The sequence below is a fragment of the Protopterus annectens genome, chromosome 1.part2, assembly GCF_019279795.1.
Source record: "Protopterus annectens isolate FY-2018-M chromosome 1.part2, PAN1.0, whole genome shotgun sequence".
Taxonomy (NCBI): Eukaryota; Metazoa; Chordata; order Ceratodontiformes; family Protopteridae; genus Protopterus; species Protopterus annectens.
Window position 1 is genome coordinate 956,381,786 of NC_056727.1, and position 19,782 is coordinate 956,401,567.

A 19,782-nucleotide genomic window follows, 5' to 3' on the forward strand; every position below is an offset into this window, starting at 1 on the left:
ATCTTACTGATACTCAAGGCATATTCCACTCAGTCTATAATTCAGGGACTAGTTATTTGGCTTTTAGTTTAGAAGTACAACATATACCTTTAGTTTACTCTCTGTAATACACACACACACATCTACTGATTGTTCTCTGTTAATGTGCAAGGGTCAGTGTGAAATTCACTCACATCAGCACACTTTCTATAACTATCCCTAGCCTTACTCCCAGTAAAAACTCTTATATTCTAAACCCCCTTACTTAGCAGTAGCTAAATAGATAGTAAGTCTCCACTTCTGGCTCAATGGCAAAGGGGAGTAAAGGACTAACTGTAATGCAGACAACCCAAGTTTGACTAGCAGTTCAGGCACAGGAAGAGCTGGGCGAGGGGAGGGTGGAAATGCGGCTTTATGCCAGCTCTCCCATCCTGTGGAGAGGGATTGGTGGTTCTTATCTGGCAAGTATGCCCCCACACTAGATGTTTGCATGATAAAAAAATGCCACTAGACCAGGGATTTGGGCTTAGCATTCCAGTGATGGTAGCACTTGATGGCATTTGTGTAGGAGCACACACATATCAGGGAGGGCGTAGAAGGCCTCTGCAAGTGAAACTGGCGGTCATATCATCCACCAGAATGTGCAGCTAGGACCACAAAAAAATGCCTCTGTAGCCAATGCCTGCCATGATGCAGGTTATAGACTAAGTAGTGGGGTGTCATGCGGTTCCACAATTGTGGATAACAGTATTGTCAACAAAGGGTCTCAGTTTAGGGATTAACCCTGATGACCTGGCCAATGGGGTGAGAAGACCATCCCTACAACAAGCATGCAAAAGAAATGGCATGGGATAAAGTATAAACTACTCTCTATGGCTGCCTGGATGATGCCCTCCTCAATGTCTTTTGTCCCCATACTGGGGACAATCAGCACAGGAAATTAATGTGCTCATGAAAGAATATGGAAACTTGATGATCAGTAGGTACAAGGGAAAAAAAACAGGACTTAGCTAAGGGGGAAAAAAAACAGTACAACCCTATAATGACTACATTATGATATCAGTACAGGTCATACCCATACTAAATATGTACTGGATGTTTTGTGTTTTGGTAATTCGCCTACTAGTCAGACTTGAACTGCTAACAATATATATGGGCTGCACCACTAAATTTAAAGAAAGCAATGCATGTCAAGTACTTCAACTTCACTGTGTATATCCAACTTTAAAAGGACGCCACCAGTTATAATTAATCCCATAATACTCTACTATAACAACACAGATTTATTTAAACATAAGCACGTTTTCTTAAGTCAATTTAACAAACCACTAAGCCACTAGTAAATCACAAAATAAAATATCCATATAGAGTAATATCCAAATATATTTTAATGTGTAGAGATAAACATTTCAACGTCATAACTAAACAAAACTAACCTATATGACCTTTAACCTGTTTTGACATAAACAACTTTTCCTCAAATATGTCACATTAATGTCTATAACACGTAGCATAATCAAAAATCGTCATTGCCAAATATCAACATACTGTCACAATATTCTTGTAATTTCAGAGGCTTGGCTAAAGCCTCATGTTGACGCTACAAAAATACCTCACCCTCCCTCTCTAGATTTACAAAATACTTCACAGTGACCACACTTCCAAAGCCAAGGGAGAAGGACTAGTAGCAGCCTTGTCTATCAACAAAATGGAATCATTAAAACAATCAACACAAACTAAGGCATTTACATTAATCCTCAAACACTAACTTGGACCCTACACAAAACTTGCAGCTGACAAAGGCTTCCTCTACTTATACATTTCCCTTGTTATGCTTGCTTTCAAAACCCATCCATCCCACCCTTGCCGATGATTAAAAAAGAGAGAGAGAGTGAAAGTGCACGGAATAAATGGCTTAGGAGAGAGATGGCGAATCTTTTGTGCTCCGTGTCAAAAATTCAGAAAATGCCTATCGTGACTCGGCTGGCGTGCCCCCCCCAAACAAAAGAGAAACAATTCTTTACATATTCATTTCTTTAAAAAAAATACAGTCCAATCATGTGTGCTGCTATGTATTATAAAAGTAAAAGAAAGATCAGTGATTTACAATAGGGAAAACAATATGCGTACTGATAATTGAGCTTAAAGTCGTGCACCAAAAATTATCCTACTTTTAATAGTAATTTTAATTGAACTGAAAAAACATGGAACACATTGCATTTGATTTGATTATCAAATTTGCGTTGCTGAGTTTTAATAGATAAGTGCAGGGTCACATATTTCTTGTATTTTTGTTCATTCAGTTTCTTTGGTAACTCAGGTGTTGGCGAATGCTGGTATGTCACCCAACATGTCATGGCGCGTCACCTTTGACACTCATGTCATAGGTTTGCCATCACTGCCTTAGGAAGAAACTCAATAGAAGCTTGATCATTAATGCAACTATTTAAAAAAAATACAGATATCCACCAAAAGGCAAAAAAATATCTAAATCAAATAAGAAACACAATATGCCGTAAAAGTATTCTGATAACAATCACAAAACTTTTAAAAATCAAACAAAAAGACTCACCCTGCCTCACCCAAATGACTGTGCATATGACATAACCTGCAAAGTCAATAACCAACTACATAATGACGGCCAGCTCTTACTTCTTAAAAAAATCACCACTCCTGCTATGCAGAGACTACCAGAACTTAAATAACTTCATTTAATCATACTCGAGTACCCATTAGCTGCAGCTGAAAAACTCACTCTCAGAAAGACTTACCTTGCATGTGATGACCTTTTCTCAAACACCTTCACCTTGTGGCAGATGCTGCCTCTAACCCAATATCTGTACTTGTATAGTGATCCATTCAAGAAATCTTTGACACAAACTATGTAAATATTTATACACCAATAGTCTTCACGAAGGTAGCCCTTGCCTTGAAGTAACAAATTACAGACAAAATACTATATGATTATCCATACCAAAAAATACTAGAAAATGTGTCCATATGAAACTCATCAATGACTTAAACCAAAATAATCTTTTTCCACAACTCAGGTTTTAGATTAGGGCATAGCACAGAAACTGCCCTATTAAATTTTATGGAAATGCAATCAAGAGGAAACTGCTACATCTACATATTTAGACCTTTCATAAGCAAATAACACACTCTCTCATCCAATATTAATCTGCATAATCACAAATCTAGGTCTCAGCTAAGAATTTCTACAATGGTTTAAAAGTTATCTTGCCAGTTTACACAACCTACTTCCTGGAATGAAGCAATGCAAAATCCAGCACACACTACAGTAAGAATACCTGGAGGCGCTATACTGGGCTTCTTTCTCTTTATTATACTCATAAAAACGGGTTTGGGCGCCTAGGCTGCTAGACATTTTCCTGTGGTACATTTGACTGGGGACACATGGCTGAAGTGACAGTCAGCTGCAGAGAAATATGGCTGTTTGCAAATTCCTTGTGGGCAAAGAGAAGAATGTGTTGCAATGCCCACAACTTCAAGAACCGAAGTCACAGAGGGAAAACAATGTCCATGGTCCCCAGGGGAACATGAGACAGCAGGCAATATGGCAGGCATCAGTAGCAGGCTGGCCAGAGGGCATGTAAGTGGCAGTACAAATGCAGTGCACAATGGGCAGTACCTTTATAAACGGTGTGTGTGGACCATTACCTCCTTTACATTCTCTAGGGAACATTACCTAAATCGCATACTGGAGCATAAATGTGACTACAGTAGCCGGCAGGATTTCTTCCATGCTGTAGCACACTTCGACATGTTGTATTTACATAAGTATGTACTCTCCACTGAGCACAACACTCATCACTACTTCTGCCTCCATGCATTTGGTTAATAAAGCTGTGAGCATGGCAGTATGTGCTTCTCTTTGCCCACAGGGAATTTGCAAACAGCCATGTTTCTCTGCAGCTGACTGTCCCTTCAGCCATGTGTCCCCAGTCAAATGTACCACAGGGAAATGTCTCTCTGCCTAGGCGCCTGAACCCCATAAAAACACATGCACCCAGCGGCACACCCAACAGTCCTAATACAGCATATTAATAAATCTACCCTCCTATGCTCAACTAAATCAAGAAATGAACTAAATACTAACCTAGAACAATCCTTTAGTAAAGCAGGAAATGGCTAACCAAATACAAATTACTACTAAATTCTAACACAATTAATATTGCATGCTTTTCCCACCCGATACTCACACATAAGTAGCTCACCATCTGTACCTCTCAACCTATTACAGCAAGAAATCTGGACAAAGGCCCAAAAATAGGGACAATTTTTAAATATTGCTCTTACAAACTTAGAAAGCTGATAGAATAATAGGTTTTGCATTAGCATGATTTTTTTGAAGGGTATGAAGTCTGAAACTCAAATGTCTGTCATTTTTTTTTTTTATCTTTAATGATCTGCCACTAATTTGCCAGAAAGCCACAATTTTATGAAAAACGGATCAAAAATATGAGGCAAAAATCTGGACATCCTGCAAAAATATGTACAGTTGAGAGGTATGTCACCATCTCATCCAACATTAGCAGAAAAACAGAGGCAGCGCACAGAACAAAACTAGGAATGATAAGATCATGATTTAAAATGTGTCTAGTATATCCAAAACATGGCATGAAAAAAGAACCAAAAGCATGGTCTACTTTATGAAGTTAAACTTTTCCTCATTGATCAAGTCTGAATCACAACAGCACACACTTTTCTTTAACCTAGCTTCCTATATTCATCCCCAGTAATTAATTTGCAGGCTTACTGCCATTCGTCCGGTCAGGATAAAATAGACAAGTCTTTGTGGGTTCTGTTCAAGCAGCTTTATTATGTACAAACACATCAAGACTGAGGCTTAATAACTTTAACTTAGATAAACTTTTAAACAAACTAGCTATTACACTCATACAAGCTCACTCTCTGGCTGCACTCTCAAAATGCCACTGAGGCTAGCACGTGCTTGCAATTTATATGCACATGCCAACCTTGAAACGCTTCTTAAAGGTACAACACACATACACACTATTCTATATCTTCCCTCTTTGAGAAATCGCAATATTGACGACATTAATTGACATGCAATTGGTAGAAATAATTCTTTGTCATACAATTATACAGAACTAAATACATATAAACAATTATGTCCAGGTTGCTGTGTATTTCACACTAGGTCTGGAAATACGACGACATCGTGTGACAGAGAAATTAGAATTAGGTCTAGCAACTGGGACTGTCTCTGCTGAATTTTCAACTTTAGGGACATCAGGAACATCATTAGGAATGGAAGCAGAAGTTAAGACACATTCTGCAGCAGGAACACTGTCTGGATTACCCTGAGATCTAGAGTCTGTATCACAGGAACAATGCTGCGATATCGATTCTAGTACAGGAAGATGTTTGAGATTTCTGCTGTACTCTACACCCTCAGATTGTACGAAGTAGGATCTGGCTTGGTACATATACCTATTACTTGACCAATCCCATTGACACCATTCGCCATTTGTATCCCCACTGTCTCTCCTCCTTTCAATGGACGAAGAAATCTGCTTCATTTATTATAAATGGACTTCTGGAAAGAACGCTTTCTGAATAATTGGACTCTAATTGTCCTGCTGTTCCTAGCTTTAGACCTCAACAAACTGGAACTAATAGGCACTGTTGTTCTGGTTTGCCTAGATAGAAGTCTCTGAGCAGGCAAGCCAAGTGTCACGGGATATGTTTCATTAAGTAAATTCAAAAAGACATCGATATTATCATGCTTTGACCTCTCAAGTAATTGCTTTGCACTCTGTACTGCATGTTCAGCTAGTCCATCTGACTGTGGATATTCTGGACTACTAGTAACATGTACAAAATCCCACTGTTTTGCAAATTCTGAAACAACTGACTGGTAAATTGGGTACCATTGTCAGAAATAATGTTGTGTGGACTACCATGAACTGAGAAATGACGTTTCAGCTTGGTAATAACAGCAGTGGACGTTAGGTTAGGTAGTAAATCAATCTCAAACCAGTTCGAATAAGAGCCTACCAACACTAAGTAATGCTGAATGTTTCACTCGAATATATCAGCGGCTACTGCTGACCGAAGTAGTTCAGGCACTTGACTTAGCTGAAGTGGTTCTTTTTGCAAATGCGGTTTAGTACTATTGCACAATGAACAAGCAGGAAGTGCTTTAGGAGAAGGCCAAAATACTAGTTCTCTCGTCCTTCTTTTGGTAGATTCAGAACCTGGGTGACCACGATTAAAAATCTGGATATAGTCATGTTATAGGGAAGCAGAAACAACAACTTAAGACCTTTGAAAATAATGCCATCCTCCATCAACCTCTCATCTCTGTAAGGAAAATAAGTTTGCACTTCAGGTGGTACACTAGATTGCTTTGACAGCCACCCAACATTAATTTAGTGGTTCAGCTTTTGCAAAATAGGATCAGTTTTTGTATGATCTCTCAGCTCATCAAGTCTCATGGTAGAAAAGTACAGTTTTGTACCTACCATAAATGAAGATGTCCGATAGATATGCAACTGCAGTCATAACATATGGGTTGTCCTGCCTCAGGCAGCCCTCGGTCGGCCGGATTCCAAAGTCTGGGTCCGACGTCGGCTGATGTCGCATTTCTCTCCGACGTCAGAGCGGCTGGAGTATATAAGCATCAGCCAACGCCATCTTCTTCAGTGTTTCTTGCCCCAGATGCCAGGTGCCCTCCAATGAAGGCTGTAATCAAATTGGAAGACAAAAATAGGTTTCCAGACAATAAATAAGCAATAAACAGATACACCATAACAGATATCCCCAGCTAAGGATAATAGGGATAGGAGTGGACCCAAGGCATAGAGGGAAGGAGGGAGGAAAACCGACTGCAGTTGCATATCTATCGGACATCTAAATTTATGGTAGGTACAAAACTGTACTATGTCCTTCAAGAATGCAACTGCAGTCATAACATATGGGTTGAATACCATAGCTTAGCTGGGGGAGGTGGTATGCTCTAAGAAAAGGATGGTGTATCTATCAATCCCTGCAGGACTGCCGAAGCAAAGCCTGCTCTGGATCTGGAATATAAAGGGAGGTTGTAGTGTTTGGAGAATGTATGCACGGAGCTCCATGTAGCAGCTTCTAGAATGTCTTTTGTAGCCACCCCTCTTAAGAATGCTGTAGAGGTGGCTGTAGCTCTGGTGGAGTGTGGTCTGACATTGGCTGGTACACTCTTTCCATGGAAGGAATAACAGAATCTGATGCAATGCCCAATCCATTTTGAAATAGTCTGTTTGGAAATTGCTTTTCCTTGTACTCCAGGGGCGTAAGCTACAAAAAGCTGATCAGACTTCCTACTGGTCTTGGTTCTGTCCAGGTAGTAGCGAAGTTGTCTGTGAATGTCCAAGGTATGCAACAGTCTTTCCCCTTTGTTCTCAGGATTGGGAAAGAAAGTAGGCAGGTGAATTGCTTGATTTAAAGAAACCCTAGATACCACTTTTGGCAGAAAGGTAGGGTTGGTTCGTAAGGAGACCCTGTCTCTGTGAAAGGTTATGAACGGTGGTATTGCCATTAGGGCCTGTAATTCGAAACCCTTCTTGCTGAGGTAATTGCCAACAGGAAAGCTGTCTTCCATGAGAGAAATTGTAAGTCCACGAAGCTGCTGGCTCAAAGGGGGTAGAGTCAGTTTTTCTAGGACAAAGTTGAGGTCCCAAACTGGTACTGGAGCCTTTCTTGGTGGCTTTATATTCTTGATTCCCCTAAGGAATTGTCTTAACAAAGGATGTGAAAACACAGGTGGATCAGTGTTGTATCTAGCTGAAATAGCTGAAGCATGTATTTTTATGGAAGAATATGAGAGTCCATTCTGTAGCATATCTGCCAAATATTCCAGAATGAGTGGGATGTTCAATAATGATGCATCATGACCCTTGCTGGTATTCCAAATGGTGAATCTCTTCCATTTTGCTGAGTAAACCTTTCTGGTGGATGGTCTTCGGGCTTCTGTTAGTATCCGCTGAACTTCCTTAGAGAGAGATAGATTGAGGTTATTCATGGGATCTCCCAAGCTGTTAGCTGCAGCGTCTGAATGTTGGGATGTACTGTCTTGAAGTTGTGTTGAGTCAAAAGTTGGGGCCATTGGGGAAGGGCCCACTTTTTGTTGTGACATATGCTCCGTAGTAGTGGGTACCAGTGTTGTCTTGGCCAGTCTGGAGCTATTAGGATCCCCTTGGGCTTCTCTGCTTTGGTCTTTAGTAATACTGTGGTCATCAGTGGCAGAGGTGGGAATGCATAGATTTTTAGGAAGTTCCAGTTGAATGAGAGAGCATCTATTTTCCATGCTTGTGGATGATATGTCCTTGAACAGAACTTTTGTAGGTGATGATTGAGGTGGGAGGCAAATAGGTCTACTTCTGGCCTGCCCCATGTCGAGGTGAGTCGTATGAAGATTTCTGGATGTAACCTCCACTCGTGGGGGTCTAGGAAATTCCTGCTTAGGCTGTCCGCCAGCACATTGTCTTTGCCTGGAACAAACTGGGATTGCAACTGTATGTTTAAGCTCAGTGATTTTTTCCCAAAGATTCATTGTCAGTCTGCAAAGGGGCCGAAGAATGGGTGCCCCCCTGCTTGTTTATGTACCACATGACAGTGGTGTTGTCTGTCCGTATTAGCAGGTGGCCTTGCTGAAGTTGCTGTCGAAAGGCCTCGATGGCATGCATTACTGCCAGCATTTCTTTTTGGTTGATATGCAGATGTGTTTCCTTTGGAGACCATTGTCCTTGAATACATCTGCCCTCCATGTGCGCCCCCCCCCATCCAAGGTCTGAGGCGTCTGTGGTCATTGTTTGTGTTATTTGAGGTTTTTTTTGAATGACATACCTGTGTTTGCCTGGCTTACCGAGGCCCACCATAGAAATTCCTTTTGTAGGCATGGAATGAGCAGTATGGTTGTCTCTAGGTTGTTGCTGTGTTGAGACCATAAACTTTTTAGGTACCATTGAAGCTTTCTCATGTGTAGTCTTGCTAATGGAACCAGGAGAATGCAGGATGCCATGTAACCCAGGGCCTGTAGGAATCTCCTTGCAGTCATCTGGGTGAGCTTTGCCAAACCTTTGAAATAATGAGTTATCTTCTTTTGCTTGTCTTCTGTCAGGTAAGCCATTTGAGAGGCTGTGTCTAGTTTGGCTCCTAAGAAGGTTATTTGCTGGGATGGCTGAAGTCTTGACTTTTGGAAGATGACTGTGTATCCCAGAGCTTGTAGCAATTGTATGACATAATTCAAGTTTTTTGTCAAAATCAGTTTGTCGTCCGCTTGAATGAGGCAGTCGTCCAGGTACGGGTAAATTTGGATCCCCTGGAGCCTGCAATGAGCAATTACTGAAGCCAGGCATTTCGTGAATACTCTGGGCGCAGTAGATAAGCCAAATGGCAATGCTGAGAATTGATAATGCTCTGGCCCTGCAAGAAATCTGAGGTATCTTCTGCAGCTGTGTCTGATAGGGACATGCAGGTATGCCTCCTTGAGGTCCAGAGTAATCAGCCAAGACACCTTGCCCAGCATGGGAAGGAGTTGCTGTAAGGTCAGCATTTTGAACTTTGGTACTATGAGAAAGGTGTTTAATGCGGACAAATCCACTATTGGTCTCCATTGAGTTTCTTTTCTTGGAACAAGGAAGAGTCTTGAGTAAAACCCTTGGCCTTGTTCTTGTTGTGGAACTTTTTCTATTGCTTTGATCTGAGCAAGCAGAGAAATTTGCTTGATGGCCTCTGCCCTCTGGTTTTGCGGTAGGTTTGGCATGCCTTGTTTCCTTGGTAAGGTATGAAAGTGGAACCTGTAGCCTTGGTCTATAATGTCCAAAATCCATTTGTCCTTTGTCAATCTGTGCCAATTGTCTGAAAACAGATATACTTTTCCGCCCAAGGGAGCTTCTGTTTGCTCCTTGGTCAACGGAAGTAGAGGAAAGTCATTGGGATTGTCCCTGTGGGGCAGGAGAAGCCCCTGTGTCACTTCTTTGGTTTGCTGGTTGCCATTGTCATCCCCTGTAGGAACCTCTGTATTGTCCTCTTCCTCGGCCACGCCTGTTTTTGCCCCTTTGAAATCTTTCAGGATTAGGAAAGGACCAGTTTTTTGAAGGCCAATTCCTGCTGAATCTGGGTGGCTGAACCTGGAGGAAATCTTTGACTGTCTGAACTGACTTGGCTTTTTCCTCAATGGACTTTAATACATCTTTAGCATTAGCACCAAAAGCTTGTTCTTTTCCAAGGGTGCATCAAGAAGTTTTGCCTTAACATGATCTGGTAGAGGTTGTTCTTTTAACCATGCATGTCTACGAATGACCGCCCCTGTCATAGCTGCCCTACATGAAGCTTCCAATGCATCATATCCACACTGAAGGAAGTGATTGCTAACTTGCTGAGAGTTATGTACAGCCTCCTGCAAAGACTTCCTATCTAAAGGTTCAGGAGAGGCCAAAGTTTTCTGCAAATCATCTAACAGGTAATCCTGATATTGAAACATATGAAAGAGACAATTGGGAGCTCTCATAGATAAAGTAGTGGAGGTATAAACCTTCTTCCCCCATCTCTCTAATGACCTAGCTTCCCTGTTGGAAGGCAAAGGATTTTTGGAGGTGGTAGCTGAAACCCCTTTCGGCCCCTGTGAAATAGTTTCTAAATCAACAGCATGGGCCCTAAAGAAATGAGAATGAGTTTCTGGGACCCTATAGTATCTGTCAGGCTTGGCAGGAGCAGGAGGAAGAGTATCAGGGGTAACACTGGAGTCAGAGTATAGATCATCCAAAACATCAAGCACAGGAGGTATAGCTAAGGGCCTGTGTTGGGGCTTTTTAAGGAAGGTTCGAAGGCGCTTTCTGGAATCAGAATATTCCTGGCCTTGCCACTTATTCCTGGCTATCGAAGTGAACAGAGTCCTCAGAATCTTCATCTGAAGGGAGAGGGTCAGTGGGCTCAACCCTGGGCCTCTTATCAGGAGGAGGCTGGAATCCTCTCTCAGGATGGGCCTGGGAACCTCTGATCATGGAAATTAAGTCTGCTGCCATAGTCATGATCTGTGTTTCAGGAGTAGGCTGAGGTAAGGCTTTAGCAGTAAGGTGCTTGGTCTTGCTGGCTGCCTTAGCACGTGTGTAGGCCTTGATAGACATGGACATGGGAGGCCTAGCAGCTCCACGTGCAGGAGTGACCTTATCCACAGCAATGGTCTCGGGCATTTCCTCGGTTTCAGTATCAGGAGGAAAATCAATAACTGGTGTCGGTGTGGTCTCCAGTATCGGAGGTGTCGGTAATGCGGTGTCTTCGGTTCTGAGCAGTGAAATAACCGCCTCAGAGGGAACCGGGGCACTCGCGGTAGGTTTTGGCGTGGTGTCGGTGGAAGACGCGGGCCGAGGATGTCGGTCCCGGTCTTTTCGTTTTTTAGGAGTCTGCGATGTCGGTAATTCCGACGGCATTGTATAATCGTATTTTTCGCTGAAAAAGTCTTCAGCGAACTCCGCCCGGCACCTGAGAGTGCTCTTATTGAAGCGAGCACAGGCGGCACAAGCCGAGACGTCGTGGTCTGGGCCAAGGCAAGGAAGCCAGAAGGAATGGAAATCCTTATGAGGTATTTGTTTACCACAAGACAAACAATTATTTACTTTTTCAGTAATTTCTGACATCGGCTGAGGCAAGAAAAGGTCCCCAACGGGGTACTTAGCTTTTTTGATGACTTCGGATCGAAGAATACAGGAGCTGACCAACCGGCACTTGCGAACTGCTTCTGCTTCGGGCACTGCGCGGCAAGAAAGACTGAAGAAGATGGCGTCGGCTGATGCTTATATACTCCAGCCGCTCTGACGTCGGAGAGAAATGCGACATCAGCCGACGTCAGACCCAGACTTTGGAATCCGGCCGACCGAGGGCTGCCTGAGGCAGGACAACCCATATGTTATGACTGCAGTTGCATTCTTGAAGGACATCATTATGCACTTCCATGATGTCAAAGTCAAAATTCTCTCCATGAAGCTGTTTTGTTGTATTTCTGGGCAATCTGGTTAAGGTATCAGCCAGATGAAGTTTGCCATTTGTATAGACCATTTTGAAGTTGTACTTTTGCAATTTGAGCATCATTCTTTGTAATTTCGCTGGAGTTGAATGCATAGGCTGCTTCAAAATAGCGACTAGAGGTTAGTGATCAGTTTAAATTTAAATAGCTCGACCATAGATATAATCATAAAACTTTGAACATGCAAATACTATTGCCAAAAGTTCTTTCTCAATTTGAGCATACTGCATTTCAATTTGGGTAAGAGTTCTAGACGCATAGGCTACTGGTCTGCCTTCTTGAAGAATAACTGCACCAAGACCACATTTTGAAGTATCACAAGAAAGAGTTACTGGTTTACTGACATCAGAGTATCTTAATGTAGTAGTGGCAATTTTCTGCTTAAGGTCTTCAAATGGTTTTTGATGCTGTTCAAAACAAGACCATATAACATTTTTGCATGTCAGCTCTCTCAAAGGTGCTGTCAAATGACTGAAGTCTGCTATAAACTACTTTAAACAGTTGACCAAACTGAGAAAACGTTGTAGAGCATGAACATTATCTGGTGCTGGCATCTCAAGAATGGCTGCTTGCTTGGACGGGTCTGGTCGCAAGCCAGTGCTAGTGAATAAATGACCTACAAATGTAACTTCTGGTAGTCTGAATTTGCACTTTAGAGGATTGAGCTTTAAGTTCACTTCAAGTGCTTTGTCTAGAACTTTCTTAGGGTTTCTGTCATGCTCTGCTTCACCACTGCCTCCAACCAATAAATAATCTACTATTATGGCACAAGGATAACCTGAAAAAATTTCTCCATTGCACACTGAAAGACTTCACTTGCAGAATTTATTCCAAATGGCATCCTGAAGAATCTATATCTGCCAAATGGGGTACTGAAAGTAGTCAGTAATGAGGATTTCCAATCAAGCATCACTTGCCAAAATGAACTGTTTGCATCCAAGACAGAAAAAACAGTGGCATTTGGTATTAGGGCTGCGACTTCCTTGACTGTACACATTGGATGATACAGTCTCTTTAATGCTTTGTTCAAATCTCTTGGGCCAATACATATTCTGATTTCGTCTGAGCCTTTCTTGTGGGCTGCTACCATGGACGACACCCATTCAATTGGCTCTGTAACTGGACAAATTACTTGCTGCACCATTTTATCCAACTGAGCTTTAACTTTATCCTGCATAGCTATCAGAACTTTTCTTTCTGGTTTGACCACTGGACTGACCTCTGGGTCTAACTTCATAGAATACACAAGTGGATGTTTGCCTAACTTTTCATCGAAAACATCAGTATACTCTGAGAAAACAGCTTCAGTAAAATTGAAACTAGGACATGTGCTTATATGATGAACATCTTTGGTAAAAGAAAGCAAATTCATTCTCAAACTGTCTCTGAGACCCAGTAATGACTGCACAAGTCTTCAGATTACATAGAATAACAAGCTGAAATGGTTCCTAGCCAAATAACAAGAAAGCACTACTGAACCTTCAGTTTGGCTTTCTTCACCTCCATAAGCAACAAGTTTCGCACTACTAACCACACTGAGTTGTTCACCAGTTCTCACCTTAGCAAATGTGTCTGCTGACATAACATTACACTTCGACTAAGTGTCTTCTTTAAGCTCAGTGGATTTACCATTGATCTGAACAGTACAAAGCACTTCATTCTTTGCCAACAAATTTACTGCATCAACCTTTCCACCAACTACTGATACATCATCTATGTAGAAAGCAGAATTACAGCTCTTTATATGATCAACTTGCTTTTTTTGAGTGACCCTTCTTTATAACTGTGTGAGGTTTGCTTGATTTGCAAAACTTTTGAAAATAGTTCCATTTTTTACATTTATGGCATTGCTGACCGAATGCTAAGCATTTTTCTGTTTTAGGCTCATGATTGTTACCACAATTGCAACAGTTAACAATATAGCTGGATTTGCTGAGCATGTCCTTTTCTTAGAACTTGCTGGAAAACTACGGGACTTCCCAAGCAAACCCATAGGGGTTGCAGCTGCCATGTGCTTAAGCCTGCTTCTATTAGCCACGTGTTGCATGCTGTCTACATTTGCTCTGGAGCCTGCTGACACTATGCTCTTATCACCTGCAAGCATACTTGTCTGCCTTTCTGTAACTTCATGGATATGACAAATCTCAATAGCTTTGCTCAGTGTTAAACCAATGTCACGAAGCAAAATATTTCTCACTGCAGCACTATTAATACCACACAAAAGCCTGTCCTTTATCAACTCATCTTTTAAGTCACTAACCCGACAAATTCTAGCTTTGTTTCTTAGGTCAGTTATACAAGCTGCAAAAGTTTATCCTGGTTTTTGATCTCTTGTGTAAAACAAATACCTGTAATATTTGTTTGCGGGTTGCACATTTCCCTGAACTTGCGCTTCAAACACTCGGGGTCTTCCTCTGATTCAGCGTGTACAACAATATGACAGTATTCACCTTCTCCCTCCTGTACTGCTGGTGCATACACAAATGAACACACTCTTTCAAAGGCCTCTGATCCAAATGCCCTGGTGCGTGCATCTTTGTCTTTGTATGTATTACTGGTATTGTTAAACAACCATCCTACCTACACTTCTTGTAATCTTGTAATTAAATGCTTTTTATTGTGGAGCTTTTCTCCCCGGGCCTCCGCTGAAAAAGGACATGCGTCCAGTTGGATTTTCCCGGTCAACAACTGTAAATAAATAAATAAATAAAATTTGTCAGAATAAGCTGCTTGTATAAAAATATCATACTCTTGCTCAAATATTCTGCAATTCTCTGCAATATTCTGATCACACACCAGTGGTGACGGTTTTCAAAATCTGTCTGCCATATTATCATATACCACTGAAGGCTTTTGCAAGTATGCACAAACACATACACACACACACACATGCCAGAAATTTATGCCAGTACTTGTAACTATGCCCAATAGCACAACAAGCCTCTGAATAACTGAACTTCGCAAAATAAGTCTCTCGGGCACTGCAATACTCTTAGAATAACTGTACTGTAAGAAGCATTTCAAAATAACTGCACTGTGCAAATGAACTGGGCAGAAGAAGCTCATAGAAAGAAACATTTCTAAGTAACAGCACTTTGCAAATAAACAGTACACAGCACACTGAAACATTTCCATAATGGCTGTACTTTGCTAAATAACTCTTTACAGTGCAAGAAATACTCCGTAATGGCAGCACTTTGCAAATAGACACACCCAGCAAAAGAAACTTTTCAAAATGGCTGCATTTTGACTGTACTTCACGAAATAGTTGCATTTTGCACACAAATAATCTCTTCAGAATAAATGCACAGTAATAAGCACACAATGTAAGCACTTTTACACACTGACATATTTCGAATAATTCCAGTTATGTCCTAAATACAATGTGAAATAGTAGTTATGCTAAAACACAGTACTTTGCCAAAACATGGAGTCAGTTGCCTTGCTTTATTTATACTTAATGTGCCCTTTTTGCCCTTATTATATTCATATATACCAATGCACTTAGGAATCTCAGTCAGATGGAGACACCAAATTTTGTGGCCCAATCCCATATATAACATCTCATAACATTCTCTACACCCCCCCGCAAAAAAAAAAGCCCAACAGCAACTTCACTATTATGACAGTATAGCCCCCAAAAGGCAATTCCATCTCAAGAACAACAATCTATTGTACTGCTTAAATCAATCACCATGAAGCCTCCATATATGCTGTACACATAGCAAAAATACTGACCTCCATTATTTTCTGGGTCAAACACCCTACTTTAAAACAATTCAAATCCTCTCCTTGAAATCCTACCTGGCAGAAAAATGGACTGTTTTATGTTCACTAACCAAATAAACAAATACCTTAAATCCACTAATGCTTCTAATATAACACTAGGCACCAACTTTAACTTTATTTCCTGGAAACCCTCACATTAAAAGTGCTACAGTTTCCATCTTTCCTGACTCATCTACTTAACTGTTCCCTACCCTCTCCCTAACACTCTCTCCCACTCTCATTCCTAGGTTAAAATGTAAAGTTTCCTACTCAAGAAAAACTTGCTATGTTATAACTCTGTACCTACGTCTTAGTGAAAAAGTACAGTTGTGCACACTTACCATAAATGTAGATGTTCGAGTGTATTATTCACTGTTGCAGTCATTACATTTGGGTAATCTGCTGGCAGGTTGCCCTCAGTCAGCCTGAATTCCAAAGTCTTGGGTCCTGCGTCGGTTGCTGTCTTCTCTTCCATGACGTCAGGTCGTCAAGGGTATAAAACATGTAGCCGATGTCATTTTCTTTAGTTTTTCTTGCCCCCGATGTCAGGTGCCCCCAAAAAGGTAGCAAAAATTTTATATATATATATATATATATATATATATATATATATATATACACACACATATAGATATATATATATATATATACGTACATATATACGTACATATATACATATATATATATATATATATATATATATATATATATATACATATACATACATACATATATATATATATATATATATATATATATATATATATATATATATACATACATATATATATATATATCTAATCTATATAAATATATATATATATATATATATATATATATATATACACACACGCATGCATCAATATAAACTTTACCTTCATCTACAAGCAAATACACCACATAGGTTGTAGAAGATAGAGAAGGAAAGATAAACTTCAGAATGACAGGGGGATGGTGGGAGGATAACCTGGACTGCAACAGTGAATACACTCGAACATCTACATTTATGGTAAGTGTACACAACTGTACTATGTTCTTTGTGTTTCACTGTTGCAGTCATTACATTTGGGTAGAATCCCAAAGCTATGGTTGGGAGGCTGGAGCTAAACAGCATTAGGTGAGGCTATAAGGCCCTGCAGCACTGCAGTGGCAAAGCCTGCCCTGGACTTAGAGTAGAGAGGCAAATGGTAATGCTTTGTAAAGGTGTGAACAGAACTCCAAGTAGCAGCCTCTAGAATGTCTTTGGTTGGTACTCCTCTGAGAAATGCTGCTGAAGTAGCTGCAGCTCTGGTGAAATGAGACCTAATGCCCTTGGGCACAGGTTTACCATGGTGTAAGTAGCAGAAATGAATGCAGTGGCTTATCCACTTTGAAACTGTCTGCTTTGAAATAGCCTTTCCTTCTGATCCTGCAGCATATGACACTAGTAATTGCACAGTTTCTCTTAGAGCTTTTGTCCTGCTCAAGTAGAATCTTAACTGTCTGTGTACATCCAAGGAATGCAGAATTCTCTCCCCCTTGTTCTGGGGATTTGGATTAAAAAGTTGGCAGATGAATTGTTTGGTTAAGAGCCACACTGGAAACCACCTTAGGCATAAAAGTAGGATTTGTCCTCAGAGACACCCTGTCTGGGTAAAATATGATAAAAGGCTCTACAGCCATGAGAGCCTGTATCTCTGAAACTCTTCTTGCTGAAGTAATTGCTAGTAGCAGAGCTGTTTTCCATGATAAGAACTTTAGATCAGCGGTAGCAGCTGGTTCAAATGGAGGCAGGATGAGCTTTTCCAACACATAACTGAGGTCCCATACAGGTAATGGTGATCTTCTAGGAGGTCTTACATTTTTGGCTCCTCTAAGATACTGCTTTAGTAAAGGATGAGAAAAGATTGGTGGCTCTGTATTGTAATGAGCCGAAATGGCAGAGGCAAGGATTTTGACTGATGAAAAAGATAGGCCTTTGTCAAGCATCTCAGTTAAGTATTGTAATATCTGAGGAATATTTGGTTCTGCTGTATCAGTTCCTTGTTTGATTCCAAGCACAGAATCTCTTCCATTTGTCAGCATAAGATTTTCTAGTACTAGGCCTCCTGGCTTCCAAAATGACATCCATCACAGCATTACCGAGTGTTGTTGTTTGTATGATTACATGATTAGTCATGCTGCCAGGTTCAGAGTCTGTAGTTGATTGTGCAGGATCTGATTGTTTTACTGGGACAGTAGTTGTGGTTTTTGAGGCAAGGTCCAAGCTGGATATTGAGCCAAGTTCCTTAGGACTGGGTACCAGTATTGGCGAGGCCAGTCCGGGGCAATTAATATCATCTTTGGCTCCTCTTGTCTGACTTTTAGGAGGACCTTGGGTAGAAGAGGCAGAGGAAGAAAGGCGTAAACTGATAGGTATTTCCAACTGAAGGATGGGGCTTCCACTTTCCATGCTTGTCTGTGATAAGTCCTTATGCAGAATCTTTTCAACTGATAATTTTGAGGTGAGGCAAATAGATCTATGTTTAGGCTTACCCATTTCTCTGTTATCATGCTGAAGACTTGTGGATTTAGTTTCCACTCGTGAGGATCCATAAGGTTTCTGCTTAAATCGTCTGCCAGAGTGTTTTGTTTTCCTGGCAGGAATTGAGCTTGAAGATGTATTTGGTAGGTCAAAGCTGTGACCTACAGTGCCATGGCTAATCTGCAAAGAGGGTATGAGTGTGTGCCCCCTTGCTTGTTTATATACCACATGACTGTGGTGTTGTCCACCTTTATCAATAGTTGTACTGGATGAAGTAAGTCCTTGAAGGCTGTTAGGGCATTTTGAACAGCTAGCATCTCTTTCTGGTTGATATGAAGATGCATTTGTTTTGGTGTCCATAAGCCCTGAATGCATCTTCCTGCCATGTGGGCACCCCAGGCATAATCTGATGCGTCTGTTAAGGTTTGGCTGGCAGGGGGTAGAGTGAAGGGCAGTCCCATGTTTTGGTGACATGCCTTTGCCCACCATAGAAACTCCTGTTGCAGGCAGGGAATGAGAGGAATCACTGTTTTCAGACTGTGTGAATGTTGACTCCATAAACTTTTTAGGTACCATTGAAGTTTCCTCATATGCAGTCTTGCATATGGAATTAGTAGGATGCAGGATGCCATGAAGCCCAGAGCCTGCAGAATTTGCCTTGCAGAAGACTGGGTTTTTGTTTCCATCAGTTTGAAGTAAGCAGTCAGTTGCCTTTGCTTGTCTGGCATGAGGTAAGCCATCTGGGCAGTTGTTTCCAAGCTTGCACCCAGGAATGTTATTTTTTGATAGGGTACCAGCTGTGATTTCTTTTCGTTTATTGTGTACCCTAGGCATGTTAGAAGCCTTTTCACAAATGCCAGGTGTCGAAGAAGAGTGTCCTTGTTCTCTGCTTGAATGAGACAGGCGTCCAAGTAAGGATATATTTGTATACTTCTTTGTCTGCAAAATGCAATTACTGGTGCCAGGCACTTTGTAAAGACCCTGGGTGCAGTAGATAAGCCAAAGGGCAGTGCAGAGGATTGGTAATGCATTAAGGCAGCCTTGAGTCTGAGGTATCTTTTGCACGACTGTCTTACTGGGACATGCAGGTAAGCCTCTTTTAGGTCTAAAGTCACCAGCCAAGCATTCTTGCCCAGCATGGGCAGAAGCTGCTGCAAAGTCAGCATTTTGAATTTTGGAATGTCCAGGTATGGGTTCAAAATCGATAAATCCAGTATTGGCCGCCAGGCCTTGTCCTTTCTGGGTACCAAGAACAGTCTTGAGTAAAAACCTTGTCTTTTTTCCTGTTCTGGTACTGTCTGAATGGCCCCCATATCCATGATGTAAACCTGTTTCTGTGCCTCTGCCCATTGATTTTTTGGCAGATCTGGCCAACCATTTGCTACTGGCAGAGTATGGAAGTGGAATCTGTATCCCTGTGATACGATGTTTAGTACCCACTTGTCCTGGGTTATTAACTGCCAATTTTGAGCAAAAAGTGCTA

At 41.2% G+C, this 19,782-nt stretch overlaps 1 protein-coding gene across 1 annotated transcript in view; it reads right to left on the reverse strand.

The window, feature by feature from the left end:
• PPIE (peptidylprolyl isomerase E) overlaps window positions 1-19,782 on the reverse strand; it is a 619,697-nt gene that overhangs the window by 88,550 nt on the left and 511,365 nt on the right. The gene's annotated exons all lie outside the window — the stretch shown is intronic.